The 25,373-nt window shown below is 38.2% G+C and overlaps 1 pseudogene; it reads left to right on the forward strand.

Moving 5' to 3' along the window:
* The first annotated feature begins 14,087 nt into the window (after positions 1-14,087).
* On the forward strand, positions 14,088-18,644 carry LOC103660027 (annotated as a pseudogene).
* Positions 18,645-25,373: the final 6,729 nt, after the last annotated feature.

A 25,373-nucleotide genomic window follows, 5' to 3' on the forward strand; every position in this document is an offset into this window, starting at 1 on the left:
TATTTACATATCAAATGTATATTAAGTATATTAAATATTCGATATGTTTATATGAAACATAACATAATAATGTTAATTATTAATATATAATATATTGGTTTGTGTTATACATATTAAATATAATATATTAATATATAATTAGATATATTATATAAAATCATTGTATGTTACTATATACAATACAAAATGTAACTATATGATATAATAAAAATAATATAAAAGTATCATATATTGTATATTAACATATAACTTTACATATTATATAAAAATATATATTGCATATTAATGTATATTATATGTAATATATAATTACCATATATCAAATAAAAGTATTAATTATATATTAATATAACATGATATGTTAAAATAATATGAAAACATAATTATACTTATAATTATATTATATATTAATTATTAAACATTACATTAATTATTAATTATATTATAAATTATTAATTACATCAGTGCATAATCAATATACAAGCTATTAATTTAATATATACATTAATTAATGTGTACATTACTATTTCCTGAAAACAACAAAACCACATGAGAGGAAATAAGGGGTCTCACATGCCCTGTGGTCTATCCTGGTTTCAGCTGTGTGATACTTTATGACTTTCTTGTGCTCCTGCCCATCCGTGAATGGGTGATGCAGAGTTCTTGTTGACTGGAGGCTGACAGAGGGCAGGCGTGTCAGGCTGCAGCTTGAAAGGTTTAGGTGAGATGGGGGAGGGCGATTTGCATGTGCAGAGGTGAAATCCTCAGCATATGAAGCACTGCAGTACATCGGCCCAAGATGAAGTCTTAAATTTGGAATCTTTTGTTCTCATGATGCTTAATATTCTTTTATTTCTTTTTATATTATCTTGAAAAATTTAAGTGACTGCTATAGGCTAAATTGTGTCCCCCCCTAAAATTCGTATGTTGAAGTCCCAAGTCCTAGTACCTCAGAAAGTGGCTGATATGGAGATAGAATCTTTCAATGAGGTAGTTAAGTTACAATGAGGTCATTAGGATGAGCCCTAACCTATTAAGACTGAGGTCGTTATAGGAAGATATCAGAACACAGATGCATACAGAGGAAAGACCGTTTGAGACACACAGGGTGGCCGTCTTCATGCCAAGGAGAGAGGCTTCAGAAGAAATCACAAGCTAACACTTTGATCTCAGACTTCCAGTATCCAGAATTGTGAACATTTAAATTTCTGTTGTTTAAGTCACCTGGCCTGTAGTACTTTGTTATGGCAACCTTAGCAAATTAATACAATGATCATAATTGATTTAATATTCTTGAAAATTTGTAATGTAGTGATTGGACTCAATTTGCATAATTTAGTACTTCGTAATTATTTGATGATGACGATGATGAGAATTGCAAGTATAAATGTTCAGCAAGGTTTTTGTCATTGATATAGCTAGATACCTACATCAGGGTACTTGGATTATATCTGAACAGCTAAAATTCAAGCCTAAAGCAAAGCAGAGTGGTGCCACACTTTAATGGAATAAGAAGGCCAGGGTTGGGTCCCAGATCTGCTAACAATTTACAGTGGATCTTGCCTGGATTTTTTCTACCCTGGACCTCATTTCTTCAGCAGAAAAATGAGGGTGTTTGAGTCTCTCCTACTTCTGGGTAAATACTTTAAGTGAAAAATGACCTTCAAGTCTCACTTTCTGAACTAGCCATTGTTCTTATCCTAAAACCCAGAGAGAAAAGATCATTATTTAAAGATTCATATTCTAGCACTGATCAACTCTTCTAGATTGATCTGTTACTTGAATCTTGTATTATGTAATCTGAAATATGTCTTGCCTCACCAACAAGAATATAACTTGAGAGGAATGGATGGATCGTATGTTAATTTGCATCTCCACCTGCTTGTAGTACTGTTTCGTAATCATATAATTAGCAGGATAATTTCTCTCTCTCTCTCTCTCTCTCTCTCTCTCTGAGGAGTAGTAGTAGTAGTAGTAGTAGTAGTCTGTATTATTTTGTTGACTAAACTGAAATAAAACTAACTTGAGTCAAGAAGGGAATTATTGGCTAATAAAGCTGAGAGGTCCATGAGCCAGAACAACCATGTCATCAGGATTCCATCTTGCTTTCATCACATGTCTACTCTCTGTTTTCTGCAGTCTTTGGAAGTTCTACCACAAGTCTATAAATCATATACCCTATCTTAGGAAAATATCCAAAAGATAATTTTAACAGAAGATAAAAATAGAAGAAAAAAGATGTCATAAGATGGGGGAAATAACAAGAAAAACAAATGGAATGAGGGACAGCGGGTGAGCTCCATTCCATGAGCCCCTACCACTTTTAGGAGTTAAAGCATTGGGGAGCTCCCCAGGCTTCTCACCCTCCCCCACTGGTCCCACAGCCTAGTCTAGCCTAGTCTCATGTGTACACAGGTGAGTATGACACAGAACTCTCAGAGCTGGGTCTCACCTGCAACTGGGAAGAGTCTCCTTATTAACCCATCCAGAGATAAAATCAACAAGTCCCCATTTTTCAGAGAACGCTGGGTTAAGAAGAAAACTCATCTTTGACTTGACAGAAAGTAGCTTATACCCACAATTGTTGGGGTTTAGCATTCACGGCGAGAAAAACCATTTGAGCCTCCTGAATTGAAAGCATGGGGGCTGGGTGCAGATCTACCTCATGGCCCTCTCTTTGCCCACAGAGTGATTTGAACTGAGAAGAATGGGAGTGGTGGGAACCATTGGAGCACATCTACAATCCTCCACATCATCAAAAATTAAAACTGACTCTGGTGTTTTATCAGCTTCAGCCAAAAAACATGGGTTTGCAGAGCCATGGCCTACTGACAGTACAAAGTTCAGAGGAAATGGGCCCAGGGTGGAAGCCAACATCCATTTAGAGGATCCATGGGGGCAGCCAGAGTGCTGCCCGCTGCTCCCCATCTCCTGAAGCCAAGGGCCACATTAGGGGCTGAGCCAGCATCTTCCCAGAAGAAGGAGTGAGTGGGAAAGAGGAAAGGCAGAGCACAGCAGTGGCTACCAAGCAGTGGGATGAGCATCAGCCACCGGGAACAGACTGGAGCAGAGACTTCATGCTGAAGGGAAGAATGTTTGACTCAAAGAGAGTGCCCTGTGCACTGTTCTTGGGGTGCTGCTCCAGATTCTCCCCTTCCATCAGGCTCCTGGCCACAGTCCTATTCTAGCCGCAGCTGTCTTCCCTGCATGGAGGCATTGGAACAACACCACTAAAGTCCCCTCTGAGCCCACCAACACCATCCCAATTCCTAAAACTCTGAAGGCACTGTAGTATCAAGCCCCACCCCCTCACCTATTCCAGTCTGTCTCTCAGGCTATACCCACCACTCTAACCTGTCCCTACTGGTTCTTCATTGCCTACCACCCCACACACCAGGAAGCCAGACAAGAAGGCTGCTCCTCAGGGTAAACCAACATGGCCCTCTGGCTTCTGCTCTTGGAGAGCTAGGTTCCTGCTCTCCTCTTTGTTGCCTGCCCACCCCACTCTCAGCCTTTTAGATATCTGACTTCTTCAGCAATGTCATCTGCTCATCTTAGTTCAGCCTTGCTTTTCATCTGCCCCCAGTCCTGGCTTGAGGCAGGCTGGACATCTAATCCAAGAACACTTTTTAATTTGGTATCTCCATAGCTTCAAGGAAGATAACCATGAGCACGAAGAACCCAGTGAGCACTGGAGGAGCCTCTTCAGAGGTGGTTATCACAGCTTCTCTTCCTGAGAAGGAGGGACCAAGACAGCCCTGGCTAACTCCCTTCCCTCTACACTTCCGTGCATGCGCTCCTGTGTCCAAAACACCATTGGCAGGTCTCTGTCTCTTCACCACTGCTGAAGCACTAGTAAGTGCCTCATCCAGGGACCCAGCTTCTGATCCCAAGGAATATTCTATTCTACCTCATTTGACCACTCCAATTGCACATGACAGCCTGCCACACTGCTGCAGGTGTGTGTGTGTGTGTGTGTGTGTGTGTGTGTGCTGATTTTATAAACAAAGTAATTGATATTATGGGCTTTACAATTGTGCTCTCAGGCAGAGGAAGTGGGTTGTGTGTCCACCTGAAAGCACAAATATTATGAAGCCCATAACATCAATTACTTTGCTTATATTTTATCAATTCAGTAATTCGGTTCTTATTTTTTTTAAGGGCTGTCTGTCTGAAAAACCTATCACAGCAGTGGCAGAATTCTGCCTGAAAGCAAAGGGGCCAGCAGGGAAGTAGAAAAGGTCACCTGTGTCTAGTGTTTTCTGCATGTCAGGCAGTCAGTGCTCCATGGGTGTTAACCCTTTTCATCCCTAGTCAATTGCATGGGGTAGCTACTATTATCATCCTCAGTATGTACTTAAGGAAAATGAGGCAAGGAGAGGCAACATAACTTCCCCAAAGTCAAGCCAGCACCCACATTTTCAGCCACTTTGTACTGTTTACCATCAGACGATCAGCCACGTCCTGGGCTCAGAGCTGGCACAGCAAGGATAGAGTACCAGGAGGGCTCCTCCCTAGCTCTCCAAGGAATACTAACTTCCCTAGGAAATGGAGAGCTAGAGGGTTCTGTGCCTCTAACCCTCTCTTCTACAATGTGTAAGGAATTTTTAACCTCCTAGTTAGTGATCAGCCAGGGAAAGATATAAAATGTTGCTCATTATACTTGCTGAACTCAAGGTACTAAAGGATGACTCAGCAAAGCTAAAAGCCAAGAGGACTCATTTCTTTTCTGGTTACTTAGAATCCAATGTGCACACTACAGAGTCCCATGGAGGAACTAAGCCTCCTTTTAACAGCCAGTCCCAGCTTGCCAGCCATGTGAGTGGCTGCCTTTGAAGTGGCTGCCCCATCCAAGCCTTTGGATGATGCAGCCCCAGCTGGCAGCCTGATTGCAACCCCATGGGAGTCCCTAAATGAGAGGTACCCCGTCAAGCTTCATTGGGATCCTGACCCAGAGAAACTGTGCAAGTAAATAAATGTTTGTTGTTTTAAGGCGCTAAATTTGGGGGTAACTGTTACACTAAAATTGATAATTAGTAAGATTATGTATTTGCATGTGTTATTTCTTGCCTTAGATTTTAAATTCCTTAAAATGATCATTTAGGTACATCATCTGGCATCTAGCACAGTTTCTAAAACCTGCTATGTTCTCCAGAAATGTTCATTGCATGCATGAATAAATGAATGAATTTCCGATCAACTTCAGGGCTGATTTTATTAGTTACAAATTTATTAAGAACCTAATTGAAGTCAGGCATTGAACTCAACTCTGGGGCTGGTCTGAGTTGGAGTCCTCAGAAGTTAACTATGAGATGAGGCTATAAGCATATTCAGAGTCATTCCAACCAAGGCTAGCTGCTGGGTTCTCACTCACAGCTCCCCCACAAACTTCTCTGGTTGAAGGTTGCTTCAGGGTATTCACATCCTGCCATTCTTGGCTTGTCCTGTGAGTGAGTCCAAGTACACTCCCAACATGAGAACACAAGTTCTCAGGAAGAGAACATCAGGCACATGTAGCAAGCAGCCTTTGGCACAGGCCGGGCATCACTAGCATCTGCCATGAAATAAAATATAAAGCAAATGCCTGGATACTTAGGACTCAGACTATAGTAAAAATAATGTATCATTATAGTAAAAATATTAGCAGTAAATAATAAAACTAAGTTGCTAGAATTATGAATGGTCTTACTGCCTAGTGGGTTGTGGAAGCCCACAAGAAGGTGACATTTGAACCAGTGCTTCAAAGTGACACAAGAAGGTGTCATTTGAACCAGTGCTTCAAAGTGAAAGAGAATTTGCCAGGAAGATAGAGCAGGGAGGGTGCTGGGAGGAGAGAACAACACATACAAAGGTTTTGAAGTGAGAGTACACACCGTGTATCAGGGAATGGGAAATGCCTACTGGTACCTCACGTCCCAGTTGTGAGGGAGCCAATAAGAAAGGATAAGTTTGCAACTAAGGACTCCTTAGCTATGGAGGTATTTCCTGGTGGCAGAAGTGCCACCACTACTGGCAGGAAACCTGAACACTTTGAGGATTAGAGTCTATATTGCTGAAACTCCCAACTTGCCCAACACCTCCAACATTCCCAACACTCCCCGTATCCTCCAAATTCCCAACATTCTCAACACTCCAACACCCCCAAAATCACATTCCCAACAATCCCAATATTCTCAATATTCCACAAATTCCCAACATCCTCAACACACCCAACACCCCTAAATTCCCAATGTTCCCAATACCTCCCAAATTCCCAACATTCCCAACATCCCCCAAATTCCCAACATTCCCAATACTTCCCAAACTTCCAACTTTCCCAACACTCCCAATAGTCTACAAATTCCCAACATTCTCAACATTCCCAGCATCCCCCAAATTCACAACATTCCCAACACTCTTAACATTCCCCAAATTCCCAACATCCTCAACATTTCTAATACCTCCCAAAATTCCCAACACCCCCAATATTCCCAACACTCCTAATATTCCCCAAATTCCCAAGACTCCCAACATTCCCAAGATTCCCAATATCCCCAATCTCCCAATGCCTCCCAAATTTTCAACATTTCCAACACTCCCAACACCCCCATTATCTGGACATCCCCAACACTCCCTGCATTTCTAACAACACAATGCTCCCAGCAAGCAGCATCACGTTCCAGATGAGATCCTGGCCTCTGAAGTTAAATAACCTAGGGAGAAGCCCCTGCTGTGATGAATAAGGATTGGGATCTTTCCCATCAGTTTTGTGACTACTGGGTGACTGAAACCCTTGCCTATAATTTGGAGATTGTTAAAGATAAAATGTTTGCATCCTACAAAAACTCATATGTTGAAGCGCTAACCCCCAATGTGTGATATTAGGAGGTGAGGCCTTCAGAAGGTGATTATATTTAGATGAGGTCATGAGGGTGGGGCTTCCATGATGGATTAGAGACTCCTAAGAAGAGACACAACAGAGCTTGTTTTTTTTTTTTTCTGCCATGTGAAAACACAGTGAGAAGATGACCATCTGCAAAGCAAGAAGAAGGTCCTCACCGGAACCTGGCCATGTTGGCACCTTCATTTTGGAGTTTCAGCCTCCAGAACTGTGAGAAATAAATGTCTATTGTTTAAGCTACCCAGTGCACAGTATTTTGTTTTGACAGCCCAAGCTGTCTTACAGAGACTGTGCTGGAATATTAGTCTTGGAGAGGCAGGGCCTTGCTTTCAATGGCAGAAGCCAGGAGGGTTTGGATATTCCTGTTTTCTACGCCCAGAAGCTGGACTAGAGGCTGTGACCTGGGCCAGGCCCATGGCATGCAAGTCTGCAGAGAACATAAAAAAGTGCAGGGGCAGTTTTCAGGTGACAGTGACACCTGGGGACCTGAAACATCATCATGGCCTTTTCCTAGAGTGGAGACACCTGAGGGTGTGGTAATAATAAGTGGAGCCTAGTTCAGGCCTCTCACAGGGGAGGGCATTGCTGGAACTATGTGACTAAGACATGTAAAGTACTTCTAATACACAGTCATAATTCAGTTCATGGCTATTGCTGCTTTTTCGTTTTGTTGTTGTTGTTGTTGTTGTTTTTTAAAGATTTTATTTATTTATTTGATAGAGAGAGAGACAGCCAGCGAGAGAGGGAACACAAGCAGGGGGAGTGGGAGAGGAAGAAGCAGGCTCACAGCAGAGAAGCCTGATGTGGGGCTGGATCCCACAATGCCAGGATCACGCCCTGAGCCGAAGGCAGGCGCTTAACCGCTGTGCCACCCAGGCGCCCCTGCTTTTTCGTTTTTTGGTAGTGATTTGTGTGCTTCTCAATAGGGATCCCTTCCCGCATAGGATAGGTGGTTTTGATCTAACCCTTCTTAACTAAAGCTTTGCTTTCATAGATAGTTCTTTCTGAGCTGCTACATTCATGCCAAGCTGCACACCAAAGGAGGTGAATTGCTATCACCTATTCCTTTACATGAGATCATTTCTTTTTTTTTTATAAATAATTTTTATTTTGTTATTAGTCACCATACAGTACATCCCCAGTTTTTGATGCAATGTTCCATAATTCATTATTTGCGTATAACACCCAGTGCACCATGCAATACATGCCCTCCTTACTACGCATCACCAGCCTATCCCATTCCCCCACCCCCCTCCCCTCTGAAGCCCTCAGTTTGTTTCTCAGAGTCCATAGTCTCTCATGCTTCATTCCCCCTTCTGATTACCCCTCCTTTCTTTATCCCTTTCTTCTCCTACTGATCTTCCTATTTCTTATGTTCCATAAATGAGTGAAACCATATGATAATTGTCTTTCTCTGCTTGACTTATTTCACCTAGCATAATCTCCTCCAGTCTTGTCCATGTTTACGTGAGACCATTTCTTATCTGGTACAGAAGAAAATTGTTCTCAACAGTATTGTGATTTGAAAGTCTAATGTATTTTTTATTTTTGTGTATGTTTTCATCATAAGAATAAAAAAAACCATGGCAATTTCATGTGTTTTTGTTTTTTTGGCAGTTCCCATAGCAGTAAAATATTCACTCAATAATGACATTTACAACTTTTCAACTACAGGTAGGATTACATCTATTTGCACTTTAAATCCTTGGCAATAAAGCTTTCTCCCATCTAGATCTCTGTTTTATTATGTGCTTAATATTTGCTCTAAAAGATAAATAAAATGGAGAGGCAGGGTATGAATCCAGAAGTTTTCAAGAAATGCCGATTTATGTTTATATGACATAATTTATTTTTTAAGCCCCCTTCCACTGGTGGCAGAAATGAAATTTTAGACAAGTCAGGCCACACACACCCCCCACACACACGTGTGCATTCTTCTTCTAATCTTCCGTCAGGTTGTGGTTGTGTTTTATATGGTTCCTTGGTGCCATGGCCTCAGAGCTGGATGGGGATGGGTGTCTATCCTCTGTTATGTCACCCTCAATCTGCCATCCCCTGAGAGGTGCATCTCCATAGCTAGTCTCTGGTGTTTGCTGGCTGCTGGGAACCTCTCACTTCTGAATGCAGGGCCCCTTCAGTCCAATTTTCTCCCAGCTACTTTAGGCTACTCTTAGGGACCTAGAAATAGCCCCCCGGAGCCTATGCCATTCCTGAGCCTCAGGAACTGGGTAGGAATGAGGTATCCTTCTGTGGTACTCCTGAAACCTCCTTCTCAGGCAACTCTGGAGTAAAAGGGAGTTCTGTGAAGCTGTATGTATCTAATAGCCTATGTGACCATAGAGCCAGAACCATGTCTATGCTGGGGTAAAGCACTCAGAGATTTTCCAAGCAAGTGGAGTCTTCTATACTCCTAGATCCCCTGAGTCATCTGGATTCTGCCCGGGCCTCTGGTCATCTTCACCTGCTCTCTCTTCTAGGGCTCTGACTTCTGGGGTAGTGTCCTAAGATCTTGCTCAGAGTTTTATGACTCCACAGTTCCCCTTTTCTTTAACTTTTCCCATCCATCTCCAGCCCATGAAAACTTGATCTATTCTTCAGGATGAGAAAAACTGAATCAAAATGAGCACATATTGTTTGTCAGGGCCTGAATTTTGAAACTCAAAATGCTTTCATCTCAGACTATAGTTTCAAACATGATTTTCAAAAGTCAAAAGATTTCAAAAGTTTTCTGAGATGTTAAAAGTAGATTGTGTAATGCAAACTCTCTCTTTCCCTCTCTCCCCCTCTCCACCCTCTTTCTCTGCCCCCCCCACCCACTCTGTTGTGCATGGTATACACAAAGTGCCCTGGCTGATGCCTCAATGGGGGTAAAGCCAAAGGATGCTCGGAAGTACTGTGGGAAAAGAATTTGTTGTTTCTCTATAAAATATTACCCCACTGCACATGTAAATATTTAAATGCCATCTGGAAAAGGCTTTTTTGCATCTATCAGATGCCTTGGTGGTGCCAATAATGGCTGAATTGTGAGGTGTGGAAGATCATAGGCTGGGGTACCTTAGGAGTCCAGGTTTCACCAGGAGCTGTGGGAGAAGCCTGTGATATGGTCTCTGGAGTGCTCAGTCCTGATATTCAGTGCTGTGGCAGCTGCCCTGAGGACTCCTTTAGCAGCATGGTTTGGGGGGATCTCTGTGGAGGAAAATAGGGAGACTTGGAAATATTTGGCTTAGGGATTTAATCACACAGCATGAGGGCATTCCTATTTGTCTCCCTCCTTATCCTGCCATAACATATAGGAGAAAATAGGCACAGTGGAGGCTGAAGGACATTCTTGGGACCTCTCTGGACACTCCCCATATTGGGCTTCCAGAAACTGGTATGGACAGAGCTGGGGATAACCGCTGATTTACCTGGATCCAGGTCTTCTTAACCTCTTCACTCTGCCCACATACATGCAGCCCTCAGCCCTCCACTCTCTTAAAATAAAGATATCAATATTGAACTCTTTTTCCTCTGATTCCTTCAGAGCTAAACTGATATAATAATTTAAGCTGGATTGTTTCTAGTTTACCACTGCTCCAGGCTGAGATTGCATCTTCCCCTTGGGATGTGTGGAGTTTACTCACCTCACGTAAGGAAGGAATTTCTACTGCAGTTGGTAGAGGGTGTTCTGGACTCTGCCCTCAAGTCATACACCACAGCTCCTCTGTGCTTTTTCAGGCTGGCACTGAATGGCCAAAATCACCATGCTACAAGAAGAAGAGAGAAATACAGAAGGTGGGTGATAATGAGCTAGGCTTGAAGGTATCTGGGCTGACAAAGTCTAATATTTGGAAGGAATACATAGGAGCAAGAAAAGTGTGGATGACGTTATGGAATTTGGGAAATATCACAAGTACTTAGAATCTTAAAAAGAAACAGACAAAAACCTGGGTCCATAATGTGAGTTTTCGGAGGCACAGCACCCCCACCTAGCTGGCCTTATGTGTGACCATGCGTGCCTCACCCACTAATCTTGTTGTTACAAAGCACCCTGGCACCATATCAGTCCTTCAGGGTTTCCTCTTGGACTCAAGGATGCTCTTAGGGAGAGTGTCCATACTGGTTCCTGTGCAGAAAATGCCACTTTCAGAAGTCCTATTCTGTACTCACCTATCCTGAGAAACCAGGGACATCACTGTTCAGTAGGGACTCTCAGCAAAGTGAGAAAAATGGTTTCCAAACACAGCTCCCAGAAGGTGCGACAGACATTTTCCATGGAGTTTGGAGGGATGGTTGAATTATTAAACAAGATGTTGGCATGAGTTCTGTGTAGTCAAGAGATCTGAACTGATGAGAGAGTCAAACATCCTCAATCCACAAAATGTTATATTTTGCAAAGGACTGCAGAAAACTTTGATTCTGACTTTTTTTCTTCTTCTTTTTTTTTTTTTTGGTGTTAAGGACTGTATTATTCTGGTTGGACTGCCATAACAAAGTACTATAGACCAAGGGGCTTAAACAACAAATATTTATTTGCTTCACAGTTCTGGAGGCTGGGAGTCCAAGACTGAGGTGTCAGCAGGACTGTTTCTCCTGAGGCTTCTCTCTTTGGCTTGTCTCTCCTTGGTCACCTTCTCACTGTGTTCTCATGTGGCTTTTTTCCTGTGGGGCCATCACTGGTGTTTTTCCCTCTTCTTATAAGGACACCAGTCACATTGGATTAGGGTTCTACCCAATGATCTCATTTAACTTTAATTATCCTTTTAAAGGTGCTACATCCTAATATAACCAGATTGGGGTTAGGGCTTCAACAAAGGAATTTGATGGGGAGGGCACAGTGCAGTTCATAACAAAGACCCATTCTGCTACTTCGTGACTTAAAACAAGAAAACATTACATTATCTGCTGGCTCCAAAATAATCAACGGTATGAATAGAATGGGTTAGACAGTGCACTGAAAAATATTCAGGAATGAAATTGGACACATCAGCATTGAAGCAAGCCTCTGTAACCCATTGGTTGAGACAAAGCAAGTCACTTTGCCTCCCTGAGTCATTATTTCTTCACTGGGAAAACAGGGGAAGTGATATATATCCTGCATGGATGGAAATATTAGAAATCATTCTTGCAAAACGAGTACTCACAGAAGGTATTATTGTGAACCATTGGCATCATTCTGGACACTCCATGGGATCCCAAGGTGCAGTTAAGTCCTTGCCCCACCCCCATGGGAAGCATTTATCTGGAGGATTCCTGAACATTGTGCTATAGGATCATGCAACCTTGGATACACCAGACTGGTATTTGACTGTGAGTCAAAGGCCAGATACACTTAAGGGCTTGACACACACTACTTCTCCTGTGAGAACATTATGGAAATTTTCTGCGGGATCCTGAGTGAACATCTGACTTCCGATGAGGACTGGATCTGCTGCTGAACAGGCACCTCATGCTTCGCCACATCTGCCAATATCCTAACACAAACCTCTTCACATGTGATCTCCTGGACAAGCTCTTTCTTTACCTTACAGTCTAGAAAAAAAGTTTTAATTAAAAATAGATACCTTCATAATAATGAACAGGGCTACATGAGGGACTTAATCAAGGTTGTAAATTAGAATATGGATTTGACAGAGTTACATTGAAATTCCTATCACTGCAGGAATGTTCTACCAGGATCTGGGGTGGAGGAAAGGGCTGAGGAAGGAGGCCAAGCAGAAAAAGGGAAGCTGGGGTGACTGATCACAATGACAAAGGAGGCCATACAATGGAGCCAGGAGGACTTTCCCTGGAAATAAAAACAGTTAAGTTTCCAGATAAGATAGAGCAAAAGCCTTTCATGCTTGAAACAACCACTTTAAAAGAAATTGATAAAATAAATGAAACAATGGCTTTATGTCACTAGACATGAGACAGCAAAGGATAGTAATCCTTGAGAGATGGGAAATGAAAGGAGCAACCCTTACAATTGCCTTGAGTTTCCAGATTACAACACAGAGAGGTATAACTAAGGCAGAGCCCAGAAGATTGCTTGAATGGAGGAGACAGAATTGATATTCCAGAGCAAGGCACATAGAGTACATGCAACAGAGTACCAGAGAGGAGGGAGCTGCAAAAAGTCCTTGAGTGGTCAGCAGAATATGATCAAGGCATGCATGTGAAGAAACTACCAGAGGTTGTTGAAAGAACTTCCTAAAAGGATCAGAGGGTACAGTGCCTGTACTCACAAGGGCCAAAAAAAACACATATCTGTTCCCCGCACCATACTGGATAATTTATAGAGTATTGGGTAGAATCCTAAGAACAGACTTTTCTCGCTTATGAGTGATAATAAACCCTTTCTTGAACACTAGATCCTGTCTAGCAAATCTTAAAGCAGAACCCTAAAGGATCAAACTGTTTCCATGTAACCTAATGGCAAACTGAGCTCAAGAATATTTGTAGTGGCACCTAGCTGGCTAAGTCAGTAGAGCATGCAAGTCTTGATCTCAGGGTTATGAGTTCAAGTCCCACATTGAGCATGGAGCTTACTTAAAAAAAGAAATGAAAAGAAAAGAATATTTGTAGGAATACAAAAAGTCCATCATGTAACAGGACAAAATTCACAATGTCAGACAACAATTAAAGATAAACAGACATGCAAAGAAGCAGGAAAATGATTTGTGAAAGATACATTAGAATTAACAGAAAAGAATATTATAATTGTTATTACAACTCTATTCCAGGTATTCAAAAAAATTTAAATAGAGGACCTAAAGAAAACTTCTAAAAATGTAAATGATAAGCCTGAGAAGAAAAATGCAATATACTACATAAATTAAAGGCATGTTAATCTGCAGAAAAACAGATTTGTGAATCTGAAGACACAGCAATGGAAGCTATCCAAGAATAAACATATGGGGGGGAAACAATAAATGAATGAAAAGAGCATCAGTGAATTGTTGAACAAAACTTTAAGTGGTCTAATATGTGTGTAACTGGTATTAATAGAGGGGGAAGGGAAGAAAAAATTATCTGAAGAAAGAATAGCCAAAAACATTTCAAATTTGATAAAAATTACAAAGCCAAAGATCAAAGATATTTAACAAATGCCAAGCACAAGCCACATGAAAAAGAAAAATACGCCAAGGCACATCATAATCAAATTGTTCAAAACCCCTCATAAAGAGAAAATCTTAAAAATAGACATGAAAAAAAAATTGTCATATACACAGGAACAAAAATCAGGATGATGGTAAGTTTCTCATTAAAAAAAAAAAACAAGGAAAGCAATAAGACAGGGGAAATCTTTAAAGCATTGAAAGTAAAAACTGTCAACCTAAATTCTTATATCCAGACAAAATACATTTCAAAAATGAAGATAAAATAAAGACATTTTCAGACATATAAAGCCAAAATAATTCATTATCACAAAACAAGGAAATCCAATAAGCAGAAGAAAGATAGAAATATGGATTTACACACAGAATGAAGGGACCAGAAATGGTAACTATATTGCATAAATATATAAGATTATTTATTATTTAAATCTATTTAAAAGAAAATTGTTTAAACAACAGTAATAGTAATGTACTGTGGGGTTTATAAAATATATAAAATCATATGGATAATAGTAATAGTAAAAAGGCCAGGATAACTAAAAAATACACTGCTGTATGGTTTTTATGCTATACTTGAAGTGTTATAAGATCACGGGAAGATATACTGTGATAGGTTAAAGATGTATTCTATAAATCCTAAAGCAACCACCAAAAAATAACACAAAGAGCTATAACTAATAAGCCAACAGATGTTACAATGGAATCCTAAATAACAGTCATTTTACCTAAGACAGAAGAAACAGGAAAACGGGGAACGAAGTACAGAAGAGATAAACAGAAAAAAAATAGCAAGATTTAAAGTTAATTATGCCAATTATCAGAGTAATTTTAAAGGGTCTGACCACTCTGATTAAAAGTTGGGGATTGGCAGATCAGATAAAATGTTCAAGATCCAACTATATGCTGTCTACAAAAAAAAAGAGTGAGAGAGAGAGAGAGAGAGAGACAAAGATAGAGACCACATTTTACATATAAAAATACAAATCATTTAAAAGAAAAGGGATAGAAAATTGTACACCATATTAAAAATAATCAAAATAGGGGCACCTGGGTGGCACAGCGGTTAAACGCCTGCCTTCGGCTCAGGGCATGATCCCGGCGTTATGGGATCGAGCCCCACATCAGGCTCTTCAGCTATGAGCCTGCTTCTTCCTCTCCCACTCCCCCTGCTTGTGTTCCCTCTCTCGCTGGCTGTCTCTATCTCTGTCAAATAAATAAATAAAATCTTTTAAAAAAATCAAAATAGTACTAAATTTGCTCAATTAATATCAGAAGTAGTCGATTTTGGACCACAGAATATTGTTATCAAAAATAAGTTTAATTCACAATGATAAAGGGGTCAATTAAAGAGGACACAACAATCCCAAATATGTATGCAATCACCAATTCAAAATACTTGAAGCAAACACTGGTAGAACTGCAGAGAGAAATAGACAAATCCACAATTACAGTCAGAGATTTAAATAATTATTAATATTTATAAATTCTTAAGAATTAATAGAGGGGTATCTGGCTGGCTCAGTTGCTAGAGCATGCAACTCTTGATCTTGGGGTCATGAGTTCAAGCCCCACATTAGGTATAGAGATTATTTAAAAATAAAATCTTCAAAAAATAAAAATAAGAATTAATAGAACAGGGGCGCCTGGGTGGCACAGCGGTTAAGCACCTGCCTTCGGCTCAGGGCGTGATCCCGGCGTTCTGGGATCGAGCCCCACATCAGGCTCCTCCGCTATGAGCCTGCTTCTTCCTCTCCCACTCCCCCTGCTTGTGTTCCCTCTCTCGCTGGCTGTCTCTATCTCTGTCAAATAAATAAATAAAATCTTTAAAAAAAAAAAAGAATTAATAGAACAAATAACAGGAACTCAGTAACACAGAGAAGACTTTAATAACATTGTTAACCAACTTTTCCTAATTGACATACAGAACATTACAATAACCAGCATCAGAATATTTTTTTCATGTGCAACAGAAACAATATTAACCAAGATAGAACATATCCTGGGTTCTAAAACAAGTCTCAATAAATTCAAAAAGATTTAAGTCAAACAAAGTATGTTCTCCAACCATAAACAATTAAACTAGAAATCAGTAATAGAAATATCTCTGGAAGAAAAATCCCTAAATATTGGAAACTAATTTACACATTTATAAATAACACATAAGTTAAAGAAAAAAATCAGAATGTAAATTAGAAAGTATTATGAACTGAATGCAAATGAAAATGCAACTTGTCAAATTTGTGGGCTTCCACTTCAATTATGTTAGAAAAAGAAAAGGTCTCAAATCAATGACCACAGAGTCCATCAGAAAGAAAAGGGAGCAAACATAATGGGATATATACAGAAGAAATGGAATTTAAAAGTAGAAACTAATGTAACAGAAAACCAACAAAAAAAAACAAATCAATGAAATCAAAAGTCTGTTTTTTTAGAAACTCAGTAAACTGATAAACCTCTAGCCAGACTGATCAGAAAGAAAGAAGGTGCAGATTACTACCTTCAAGGATGAAACATGTGACATTACTACAGATTCTATAGGTACAAAGAAATATATGGATTATTATTAACAATTTTATATCAATACATTTGACAAGTTAGATTAAATGGATGACTTTTTGAAATATATAAGCTAGAAAGCTCACTCAAGAAGAAACAGATAGCATGAATTGTCCTCTATCAAGGAAATTAAAATTACACTCGACATCCTTAAAAAGCAAACAAGTGAAAAAATGCCTACCAGACCCAAATATCTTCAGTGAGGAATTTAAGCGAGAAATAATATTAATTCTATATAAACTACAAACTCTTACATAAAATCAAAGAGGAAGGAACACTTCTCAATTCATTCCATGAGACCAGAATTACTCTGATATGAAAACCAGGAGAAGACATTACAAGAAAAGAAAACTACAGACCAATGTCATTCATGAATATAAACACAAAATCCCTGGACAAAATACAAGCAAACCGAATCCACATGTGAAAGAGAGCAAATGCATGGTCAGTTTGGATTTATCCTAGCAGTGCATGGTTGATTTAACAGCTGAAAATCAATTAATTAATACACCATGCATTGCAGTCATTTCACACCTAGGTATTTATCTACCCAATAGAAATTAAGACATATATCCATATAAAAATATGCACATGAATTTTCATAGCAGCTATATTTATAAAAGCCAAAACCTATAAAATCCAAAATCCTTACCAATGATTGAATAAACAGACTGTAGTATATCCATACAATGGAGTATTACTCAGCAATAAAAAGGAATGAACTAGTTATACATGCCACAACATAAATGAATCTCAATATAATTATGCCAAGTAAAAGAAACAGAATTTTATTTAAATTCTACAAAATACAAACTAGTATATAGTGACAGCTGATCAGTGGTTGCCTATGGATAGGGGCAGATTGGAGAGGTGAGGGAACGAATGATTATAAAGTGGCATGAAGAAATTTCAGGGGATGTCATATATATTTACAACCTCGATTATGGTGGTAGTTTAACAGGTGTATTCATATGTTAAAACATATCTAATTGTATACTCCAAATGTATACATATTATTAAATGTAAATTATGCCTCACTAAAACTATTTTAAAAAGAAAATAATAATAACCAAGTTTAAAAAGGCCAGGATGCCTTTGGAAATATGTGTCATAGTGGCCGCATGTTTGCACCAACCAAAACCTGGCACCGTTGTCACTGCAGAGTGAACACAACACAGAAGCAATATGCCATCTGCTCTGCCCTGGCTGCCTCAGCCTTACCAGCACTGGTCATGTCTAAAGGTCATCATATTGAGGAAGTTCCTGAAGTTTCTTTCATGGTTGAAAACAAAGTTGAAGGCTACAAGAGGACCAAGGAGGCTGTTTTGCTTCTTAAGAAGCTAAAACAAATGAAATAAAAAAGGTCTATGCCTTTCAGCGAATGAGAATTGGCAAGGTCAAAACGAGAAACCATCATCATATCCAGTGCAGGGGACCCTGCATCATCTACAATGAAGACAAGGGTATCATCAAGGCCTTTAGAAACATCCCTGGAATTACTTTGCTTAATGTAAGCAAACTGAACATTTTGAAACTCGCTCCTGGTGGGCAGGTGAGACATTTCCGCATTTGGACTGAAAGAGCTTTCCACAAGTTAGATGATCTGTATGTCACTTGGTATAAGGCTGCCTCCCTCAAGAGTAATTAAAACCTTCCCATGCATAAGATACTTAATACAGACCTTAGCAGAATCTTGAAAAGCCCAGAGATTCATGGCAGAGTCCTGAAGAAGATCCACTGAAGACCCTGAGAATCGTGCTGAAGCTAAACCCATATGCAAAGGCCATGCGGCAGAACATCATTCTTCTCCAGGCCGAGAATCATACACTCCAGATGCATAAGGCAGGAGCAACCTTAGAAGCCAAATCAGATGAGAAGGGGGTTCTAGGCAAGAAGCCTATGGTAGGGAAGAAAGGAAAGGAGGCTACTAGTGTGAAGAAGAAGAAACCTTTGGTGGGGAAAATGTCTGCAGCTACCAAGAAACCAGCAGCTGACAAGAAGGCTGCAGAAAAGAAATACACCACGGAAGACAAGAAGCCTGCTGCCTAAAAACTTACATTTGTCTGTTCCATAAAAGTCAAATCATTTTGGACAGCTAATTTTGAGTAAAGACCTGATCAAAGACAGTGAGGAAAAAAAAAAAGATATCGATATCTCCAAATTGATCTATAGATTCAACATAATTTCAAACAAAATTCTAGAAAGCTTTTTCTTTTTTTTAATAATAATTTTTTATTATGTTATGTTAGTCACCATACAGTACCTCATTAGTTTTTGATGTAATGTTCCATGATTCATTACTTGCATATAACACCCAGTGCACCATGCAATACATGCCCTACTTAATACCCATCACTGGCCTATCCCAATTCCCCTGCCCCCCGAAGCCCTCAGTTTGTTTCCCAGAGTCCATAGTCTCTCATGGTTAAAAGAAATTGTCAAGTTAATATGAAAATTTACATGAAAATGCAATAGACTTTTATAAAGCTAAACAAGAAAAAAAATGTAATACTTATTCTACCTGATTTCAAGACTTCACATAATACAACACTAAGGCAGTGTGGCATTGGCATCAAGATAGACAAATTGATAAATGGAACACAGTCTATACCTATGTGTATAGAACAGATCTGAGTTCTGACACTGGTTCCAAGGCAATTAAATGTGGAAAAAAATATTTTGAATAAGGATGTTAGAACAATTGAAAAACCATTAGCAATAAAATAAACATCAACCATTATCTCACACCATAAAAAAAATGAACTCCAAATGGATTACATACCTAAACTGAAAACCCAAATCTATAAAACTTCTAGAAGAAAACAGAAAATCTATATGGTGTTGGGGTAGGGAAAGTTTTCTTAGATGCAACACAAAATGTAAAATTGTAAAATATAAATACATACATAGATGCATGCAAAAATACATAAGTAAATAGAATTTAACCAAAATAAAAAAGTTTTTCTCTCCAAAGAGCAAAGAAAATTATTGGGAAAATTAAAAAGGCAAGCCATAAGCTGAGAGAAAATATTTGCAAAAATGTATCAGACAAAGGACTTGTATTCAGAAGACATTAAGAGTTCTTACAAAACAATAACAAAAAACAAACTAATAGTAATGTAAGGAAAATATTTGAACAGTCACTTCACAAATAAAAAATATAAATAGCCATTAAATACATAAAAATATGCCTAGTAATATTAGTTTTTCAGGGAAATGTAAATTAAAGCCACAATAAGATACCACTCCATTACCATTAGAACCACTGAATGTCATAACAAATAAAAATTAAAATTAAAAAACACTAACTTTACCAAGTGTTATGAGAATATGAATAAATTGAGATAATCATGTGCTTGTGGGAATATGAAATGATACAGCTCCTTTGGAAAACACTTTGATGTTTTCCTAAATATTTAAACATACACCAACCATATGAGCCAACATTCTACTTATGGTTATTTATCCAAGAGGAATAAAATCATATGTTCACACAAAGATCTATAGATGAATGTCTATAACATTTTTATCTGTAATAGCCAAATAATAGAAATAACTCATGCTCATTAACAAGTGAATGGATAATAATTTGTGCAATACCTATACAATGGAATATTACTCAGTAACTTATGCAACACAAGTGAATCTCAAAATAATTATGCTGAGTGAAAAAAGCAAGGTAAAATGAATATTGTAAATGCATATATAAATCCAATAAAATGCAAACTGACATGCAGTGACAATGAAATTAGGGTTGCATGGGGATAGTGGTGGAGGGAGAATTTTGGAGGTAATGAAAAATTTGTTATTTTATTTGTGGTAGTGGTTTCTTAGGTGTATGTATTTATGTCAAAACTGAGTATAAGTACAGGTGTGTTAGTATACTTTAATTTCATTTTAAGTACATGTACTTTAATATACTTCAATTATTCCTCAATAAGAAAACAAAATTCTCTTCATAAAAATAACACAAAGAGCTCTCAATGGCCAAAGTGGAACAATTAGAGAAACAAAATAGTTTTGGATTATAGCCAAACATATAAAATGTGTCCATGTGTCCACACACACTTAATAAATTAATTACTGGAAGAGAAGAGAAAAATATTCGGTGCAGAAGAATTCCAAACAATTTATGTAGATACTCTACCCTCAAAGAACTGAAGTATAACTCTCCACTCCTATGTGTAGACTGTACATAGTAAATTTCCTCCAAAAACTACAGTACAAAGAGAGAGAGAGAAAAAACAGTAACTTTCAGTGGAGAAACCTGACAAATGCTATCTCAGCTAGGTGATCAAGGTCAACATTAACAGTGATAAACCATGTTGATATTACATAACCTTGATAAGATATAATGAGAATGGTACTTTATCTCTGTGCTTTTTCTTTCAAAAATCCATAACCCCATTCTATATGGGAGGGAAAATAAAAACAGACAAGTTGCAATAGAGAATCATGATACAAAATACTTGACCAGTACTCAAAACAGTCAAAGTCATGAAAAACAAGGAAAGCCTGAGAAACTATCATAAGCAAGAGAAACCTAAGGATACCTGAAAATTAAATATAATGTGGCATCCTGTAATCACATGGAATCCTGGAACTAAGAATAAATAAACAAACTATGGATTTCCACTAAAAATAATATATCAATATCTGCTTATTTATAAGAAATGCTCCATATTAATATAAGATAATAATAGAGGAAACTGAGTTTGTAGTGTATGGGAACTATAGTAATTCATGTCTCTAAAATGAACTCATAAGAGAAGTAAAAATGAATGATAATGAAAACACAATATATCCAAACATGGGGATTGCTGCTAAGTATGTACTTAGAATAATATGTATCAGTTTAAATATTTATATCATATAAAGTGCTTTTTAAATTACAAAAAAAGAGTAAACAAAATCTAAATTAGGTGGGAGGAAGGGAAAAATACTGATAAGAGCAAAAATCAATGAAATAGAAAATGGACAAACAGTGGAAAAAGCTAGCTCTATGAAAAGATTTTAAAAATTATAACCCCTGTGAGATAGATCAAGACAAAAAAGTGAAAAAACAAAAATTACTAATATCAGTAAGGAAAGAGACATCACTATAGATCCTACAGACATAAAGAAGACAATAAGGAAATGTTATCAACTCTTTTTTTGCAAACAAATTCAACTGAGATGAAACTCTTTGTAAGGTAAAAAAAATTTACATAATAAGAAATACAAAGTCTGGAATTATTGGATCAGATAGTATTTCTAATTTTTTTGAGGAGCCTCCATATAAATATAGAGAACAAACTAACGGTTACCATAAGGAGGGAGGGATGAGTAAACTGGGTATGGCTTCATAAGAGCTAGAACAAAGCAAAATATATGTTTACCACTTTAATTCAGTATAATGCTGAATTTCCAAGCCAGTGCATTAAGACAAAAAAGAAATAGTATAAATAGTGGAAATAAAAAAGTAAAATTGCCTGTACTCACGGATGACACAATCACCTTTGTAGAAAATCCTAAGAAATCCTAACAAGAAGAAAAAACAAAACAAAACCAAAAAGTAATGAGTGAATTTAGCAAAGTCAATATACAAAATCAAGTGTACTCTTTATACTAACAACATTCAATTGAAAAATTAATGTTTATATACCACTTACAGTAGTTAGGGATAGTTATAAATACTTAGGGATAACTTTTTTAAAAATATGTGTAAGATCTATATGCTGAAAGCTATATAGCATCTTTGAAAGAAATTAAAGACCTTAATAAATACATTATATATCATATTAATGGGTTGGAAGATTCAATATACTTAAAATGATATTTTTTCCTTTAAAGTAATCTGTAGAATTAAAGGCAACTCCAATAAAAATTCTAGCAGTATTTTTGTAGAAATTAACAAACAGATTCTCAAATTATAAAGAAATGCAAAAGACCTGGGATGAGCAAAATTAAATCTTTAATTAGAAAAAAGAATTTCCAGGACAATAAAAATGTTCTATTTCTTGATAGGCATGTGGGTTAAATGGGTTTATACATTTGGCAAAATGCACTGAAACATGTATGTACGAATCGGCACAGTATTTACACTGTATGTAAAGTATACCACAAGAAAAAGCCAAAAAAATCAAACAAATGAACAGCAACAACAAAAAATGAATGGCTTAATAGTACATTATGCTTAATAGTACATTATGGCTTAATAGTACATTATGCTAAATATGTAATAAGTAATAATTTCCATTTTGTTCAGATTGTTCCAGATAAATAGAGTTCACACTTCTTGGAGTAGACATGAATGTTATACAAATAACCTCATTCCAGGTATATGGTGGAGTGCAAGTTTTACCGCCTTGGAAATTAGGCTAGATTATGCTAGTTTGCCAACTTGTGGCAACCCCACAGATAGAGAACATCTTCATTTGATTTGCTCCCTCTCCTCTCACCAGTTCTCCTCATTGGCCAAACCCAACAGGAAGCTGGAAAGTAAGGAAGCCCTTTGATACAGATGGACCTCCTAGGGCACAGGGCAGCATGCAGGAAGACAGAGAGGATGAGCATAGATGCCCTGAGAGGTAGCAAGAGCCAGAAATTTACAGTCGATCACAGCTTTGTAGTATAGCTAGAAATCAGGCAATGTGATGCCCCCAGCTTTATTTGTCCTTTTCAACATTTCCTTGGCGATTAGGGGTCTTTTCTGGTTCCACACAAATTTTAGGCTTGTTTGTTTCAGCTCTTTGAGAAATGTCATTGGTATTTTGATCAGGATGGCATTGAAAGTATAGATTGCTCTGGATAGCATAGACATTTTAACTATGGTTATTCTTCCAATCCATGAGCATGGAATGTTTTTCCATCTTTTTGTGTCTTCTTCAATGTCTTTCATCAGTGTTCTGTAGTTTCTAGAATATAGCTACTTTACCTTTCTGGTTAAGTTAATTCCGAGATATCATATGATTTTTGGTACTATTGTAAATGGAATCGATTCCCTAATTTCTCTTTCTTCAGTCTCATTGTTCGTGTATAGAAATGCAACTGATTTCTGAGCATTGATTGTATATTCTGCCACATTACTGAATTGTTCTATGAGTTCCAGTAACTTGGGGGTGGAGTCTTTTGGGTTTTCCATATAAAGTACCATGTCATCTGTGAAGAGAGAGAGTTTGACTTCTTTTTTGCCAATTTGAATACCTTTTATTCCTTTTTGCTGTCTGATTGCTGTTCCAAGGACTTCTAGTATTATGTTGAACAATAATGGCGAGAGTGGGCATCCTTGTCGTGTTCCTGATCTTAAGGGAAAGGCTTCCAGCTTTCCCCCATTGAGAATGATATTCACTGTAGGCTTTTCATAGATGGTTTTCATGAAATTGAGGAATGTACCCTCTACCCCTACACTCTGAAGGGTTTTAATCAGGAAAGGATGCTGTATTTTGTCAAACATTTTTTCTGCATCAATTGAAAGGATCATATGGTTCTTGTCTCTTCTCTTATTAATGTGACCTATCACACTGATCTATTTGCGAATGTTGAACCACCCTTGCATCCCAGGGATGAATTCCACTTGGCCGTGATGGAGAATCCTTTCAATGTACTGTTGGATCCTATTAGCTAGGATCTTGTTGAGAATTTTGGCATCCATATTCATCAGGGATATCAGTCTGTAATTCTCCTTTTTGATGAGGTCTTTGCCTGGTTTTGGGATCAAGGTAATAGTGGCCTCATAGAATGAGTTTGGTAGTTTTCCTTCTGTTTCTATTTTTTGAAACAGCTTCAGTTGAATAGGCTAAGAGACACATGAAAAAATGTTCAACATCACTAGCCATCAGGGAAATTCAAATCAAAACCACATTGACATACTACCTTATGCCAGTTAGAATGGCAAGAATTGACAAGGCAAGAAACAACAAATGTTGGAGAGGATGTGGAGAAAGGGGAACCCTCTTACACTGTTGGTGGGAATGCAAGTTGGTACAGCCACTTTGGAAAACAGTGCGGAGGTCCCTCAAAAAGTTAAAAATAGAGCTACCCTATGATCCAGCAATTGCACTACTGGGTATTTACCCCAAAGATACAGACGTAGTGAAGAGAAGGGCCATATGCACCCCAATGTTCATAGCAGCATTGTCCACAATAGCTAAATCATGGAAGGAGCCGAGATGCCCTTCAACAAATGACTGGATTAAGAAGCTGTGGTCCATATATACAATGGAATATTACTCAGCCAGCAGAAAGAACGAGTTCTCAACATTTGCAGCAACATGGACGGGACTGGAGGAGATTATGCTAAGTGAAATAAGTCAAGCAGAGAAAGACAATTATCATATGGTTTCACTCATTTATGGAACATAATAAATAGCAGGAAGATCGGTAGGAGAAGGAAGGGAAGAATAAAGGGGGGTAAACAGAAGGAGGAATGAACCATGAGAGACTATGGACTCTGGGAAACAAACTGAGGGCTTCAGAGGGGAGGGGGGTGGGGGATTGGGATAGGCCAGTGATGGGTATTAAGGAGGGCATGTATTGCATGGAGCACTGGGTGTTATACGCAAACAATGAATCATGGAACACTACATCAAAAACTAATGATGTACTGTATGGTGACTAACATAACATAAAAATATATTTTTTAAATTTTACAGTTGCATTTAACCCCTTGAGATTTTTAGTCTCCTTTGTTATGCTGTACAACCCAGCCTATCCTGATTTCCTCCAACTTATTTTATGGATTTAGTATAACTTTGACACTGAAAACAGGGAGATCATGAGAAAGAAGAATTATAGGCCAATATCATTCATGCACATTATCCTAAACAAAACATTGGTAAAAGAGACCTAACAGTGTATGGGTTAACATATAGGAAAAC

This window comes from Ursus maritimus, unplaced genomic scaffold (assembly GCF_017311325.1).
Source record: "Ursus maritimus isolate PB19 unplaced genomic scaffold, ASM1731132v1 scaffold_27, whole genome shotgun sequence".
NCBI classification, from domain to species: domain Eukaryota; kingdom Metazoa; phylum Chordata; class Mammalia; order Carnivora; family Ursidae; genus Ursus; species Ursus maritimus.